This window comes from Petaurus breviceps, unplaced genomic scaffold (assembly GCF_028583685.1).
Source record: "Petaurus breviceps papuanus isolate PSGF00001 unplaced genomic scaffold, PetGlider_PUasm1.0 91041, whole genome shotgun sequence".
Lineage (NCBI taxonomy): Eukaryota > Metazoa > Chordata > Mammalia > Diprotodontia > Petauridae > Petaurus > Petaurus breviceps.
The window spans coordinates 35,970,849-35,975,723 of NW_027187400.1; positions in this window are offsets into that span (position 1 = coordinate 35,970,849).

The following is a 4,875-nucleotide window of genomic DNA, read 5'->3' on the forward strand; positions in this document are numbered from 1 at the left end:
AGAGAGAGAGAGAGAGAGAGAGAGAGAGAGAGAGAGAGAGAGAGAGACTATTACCTCTTAATAGAAGGAAGTTGGACTCAGCATGCACATTGAGACATATATTTTGTGGACATGACTAATGTGGATTTTTTTTTAAATTGACAATGGTTATTTGTTGAAAGAGTTTTGATTTCGTCCTTGTTTGCTTGTTTATTTTTGTTTGTTTTTTGAGACTGGGTCTTCCTATCTTGACCAGGTTGGAAATGTAGTAGTTAACCCACTACCAGGGGAGCTGGATGGCACAGTGTATAGAGTACTAGGTATGGAGTCAGGAAAATTCATCTTTGTGAATTCAAATCCAGTCTCAGATACTTCCTAGGTGTGTAACCCTGGGCAAGTCACTTAACCCTGTTTGCCTGAGTTTCCTCAGCTGTAAAATGAGCTAAAGAAAGAAATGGCAAGCCACTCCACTATCTTTGTCAAGAAAACTCCAAATGGAGTCATGAAGCTTAGACATGACTGAAACAAATGAACAACAAAAATCGTATTACCAAACAGCCTGGAAGCTTTGTCCTGCTTAGCTTTTGACATGGGCTGATTTTTACTTCTTTAAGTAACTTGTTGGCCCCATAAATTTGGGGCTCACAATATTGATGCTGGACTTTGTATGGACACCTAACTGCCTTTAGACCTCAGAACTTCTGAGCCCAAACAGATAACAGAGATTATAAGTGTGTGCCAACACATGTGGAAAGTTCTGTTTTTCTTTCCTTTTCAATTAGTGGGGGCAGGGGGAGAGGTGGGAGAGAAGAGGAGTGAGAGAAGGTGGATTTTTATTAATTACAAAAAGAAATTTAATTTTTTTTTAAAAAGAAATAAAACAAGCACCCTCATAGAGGGAAGTGGAAAAGATAACAGGCTCCATATTGACTATCTTTTCATTCTTCTATGTGGACCCAAATAACCTTTAAGAAGCAGAAGATGACAGAAAAGGGAAAGGTTAGACAGATGTAGCCTTAGTCTGAGAAAGAGACTCAGACTTGATGAGAAAGAATAAGAAAGGGGGTGGAGACGTTCATTCACACTCGGATTTTGAGAGAGACCCAAAGGATTTAACCATTTTTATGACTCCAAAGGGAAAGAACAGCCGGAATCACATATATCAGGAAATAAGTTGGACCTTTCTCTTTTCCAGTAGTGTGAGTCATGTGGACACTGAAGATCCAGAATGAAAAGTGGAGACTTACCAGAGGGGGAGGTTGTTTGCTACCACCATGATATATTTTCTGAGGCGAGTGAAATAAAACCTGCCTTACCCTCAAGGTCTTGACTCACTGAGTGCTAACAGGGGAGCTGAGAACCCTCAGATACACAAACCATTTTCCTACATTCCCATGGAAATGGGGCTACAAGCTAAAGAGACATTTTTAGGAAACACAGCCAGGTGCTGATGTAGCAGTAATAATGAAAATCATTTGATACTAGTTCAAAAAAAATAGAAAAGTCATTCAATGGAATAGATCAGGTAAGCAAAAACTGGGACAAAAAAATCAAACTGACTAGCCTACTTTTTGAGAGGAAGCCATGGAGGAGGAGGGAGTGTTCCAGAGTGACCATTATAGAGAGACCCCAACCCAAGTTGAACCTGGTCCTCTGTGAGGAATGATTAAAACTTCTATTTCCACAGATATTATGCAATACACGACTTATGAAGTCTAGGGGATCCGTACATACCAGAAAGTCTTTTGACTTGCAACAAATGCAGGAAAATAAATTGATTATAGAAGAAAGTAGTGGGGGATGTTGATTAAACATTTTCACCCATGAAGCTAATCTATCCTTTGTTCTTTAAGTAAACCCAGGAATTTTCTCTCTTTTGTCAACAGTAAGGGCCAGATGAAGCTAAGAGTATTTCTCTGCCTATCGCTATAAAGTATGAAGCCTGGGACAATATCAGCACAGATTAGTACTAGATTATCTTCTAGCAGTAGAGGGGAATAGAGAGATAAAAATGGAGAAGTTTTGTCTCGCAGAGAAGATAATTGGCAAAGCAGTATCTAGCTGGCTAGAAGTCAGTTAAAGTAGGGTAAAAGTCAAGTCTTACTTGGAAAACTCATGAGTAATAAGTTCGGGAATATTAACTTCTCCTCTAAGAGGACTAAAGGTTCATTTTAATGGTCATACAATGCATGTAGCTGGAGGGGAAACATACATATCCCCGGCAAATGTGTAGTAGGCATATGGGAAAGCTGTACACCCTGTATTACCCAGTCAATGGGCAGACAGGGGAGGGACTTTGTGGTACAGCACAGGTTTTTAAGGCTTACTTTTGTTTCTGGAGGATGTGTCTATTTTACGAGACACCCACCCCTGCAGTCACTGCAATAAATTTATTTTTTATCTTCACCCCTCCGGACCCTGAATGAGTTATTTCTCAAATCCATCCTGTCAGGGACTGCCCTCAAAGGGCACACATTTTATCCCCATAAGAACTCTTCCAGGTAGGTACTAAGTGTTATTTATAATTCCCATTTCACAGATGAAGAAACTAAGACCTAGAGAGGCCAAGTAACTTATAGCAATAGAGTTGGCATATGGCACAGCCAGGACATTAATTATCTTTCTACTATACCATACTGTTTCCCTGTATTTTAAAAGCTCAAATGAAGAATAATACTAATAGTAATAGTAATAAAAGAGTTCCTTCCTTCCTGTTTCCCACTCTAGTAACACTTCTGTATTATTATGTTCAGTTCTGGTTAGCACATTTCATAAAGGAAATCAATAAACTGGAGGGCATCCAGAGGAGGGGAACCAAGGGGCTGAAGGGCCTAGAGTCCGTGTCATGGGAGAATCAGTTAAAAGAACTGGGGGTGTAGAGTCTGGAGAAGAAAAGAAGGAAATATGTTTGTCTTGAATCATTTGATGGGCTGTCATAGGGAAGAGGGATGAGATTGCTCCTTGTCTCCAGAAGATAGAACGGGGGTTAATGGTTAGAAAGTCCAAAGAAGAAAAGATAGGCTTGATGTCAGGAAAAACCTTCTAACAACTAGGTCTGTCCAAAAGCAAATGAGTTTCCTCAAGAGATAATGAGTTACCCCTCCTTGAACATCATCAAGCAGAGGCCTAACAAACACTTATCCAATATGTCTAGTGGGGATTCCTTTCATTTATATGCTAGACTAGCTGGCTGCTGAAGTCCATTTCAACTCTCAGATATAGTGATCTGTGCATTACTTTTGTTCATGCAAAAACCTTTTCATCTCATGAAATCGAAATGATCTATTTTGTCTTTTGTGATCTCTTCTAATCCTTGTTTGTTTAAGAATTCTTCCTGGAGCTAGAGTTGGGAAAGGCATCTGATCTCATTCTCTTCCATTTTTCTTTAATTATAGGACCTACACTTCCTAGCTGTGTGACCTTGGGTAAGTCACTTAACCTCAATTGCCTTGTCTTCCCCCACTCCAAAAATAATAATAGAACCTCTTATAATAAAGTGTATCCATTTTTAGATTGTTGTGGTATACCATGTAAGATTTTAGAATAACCAGCAGGTGGCACTATATAATAAGCTGTTTGGCTAAGGGGCCTTTTCCTTCTTTCCCTCCCTGGAAATAGATGGAATTGATTGCCCCAGACCACAGTAGTCTCTATCCACTGGGACTGGTTGGGGGTGTGACCTTATTTGAGGTCTTTCCTCTCTATTCCAGGCCAACTCCCTTATAGTCATTGGTGGAGAAAACCCAAAGGTCTCAAGGAAGACTTATGTGAATGACTGCTACATTAGGCTAAACCTAATTTCTATAAAAATGATTTCCACATTCCCCAAAAGTTCTTGTCAGATAGGTGACTCTTCCCCAAACAGTTTATGTTCTCAAGTTTATCAAACACTGTATTACTGAGTTTGAGTGTTTCTGATTTTTGTTTACCTAATATATTTCACTGAATTATTTTTCTTTGTTACCTTCAAATAGCTTTCATTATTACCATTTTTGTGATATAATTTGGTGTATGGAAGGTCTATTTGATTATAGTAATAAAGAACACTTCATTCATACTTTGTCCTATCTTTCCCTTGTGATTTCAACCATTTGTAACCTAAAATAAATTTTGTTATTATTTTGTCTAGCTCATGAAACCAGAAATATAATAGCTAAGGTATCCCTTTTTTTGTTTGGTTGTTTGTTTCTTTGGTTTTATTTTTTTTAAGGGGGGGAAAGCAATCAGGGTTAAGGGACTTACCCAGGTCACACAGTTAGTAAGTGTGAAGTGTCTGAGACTGGATTTGAACTCAGGTTCTTCTGATTCCAAGGCCACCGCACCCTAAAGCGTCCATTTGGTAATTTCATTGGGACGGCACTAAATCTGTAAATTAATTTAGATAATATATTATTTTAAAAGTAATTATAGTGTTTTTACAGTATTTTAAGATTTGCAAAGTATATTACACACATTATTTCATTTTATCACTGTATTAGCATGGTCCAACCAAGAATGATGTATATCCCAACAATTATCTAGATCATTCTTTTTGTCTTTAAAGGGAGTTTTGTCATCATATTTATGCATTATGATTGTGTCTCACGTTGACTTCCAGGTATTTTATTCATTTTGTACTTATTTTGAATGGGGTTTTCCTTTCTATTGTTTCCTTTTTAATTTTTTTTTAAGCAATCAGGGTTAAGTAACTTGCTCAAGGTTACACGGCCAGTTATTTCTGGGTGTGGTGCTAAATGTCTGAGCCCAGATTTGATCCCCAGGTCATCCCAACACAGGAGCCAGTGCTCTTACTCGCTGAGCCACCTGGCTGCCCCTAATATTTTTGTTATATAAAAATGCTGATGACTTCATTGGTTTATTTTATGGTCTATAGCATTTCTGAACTTATTGCTTAAT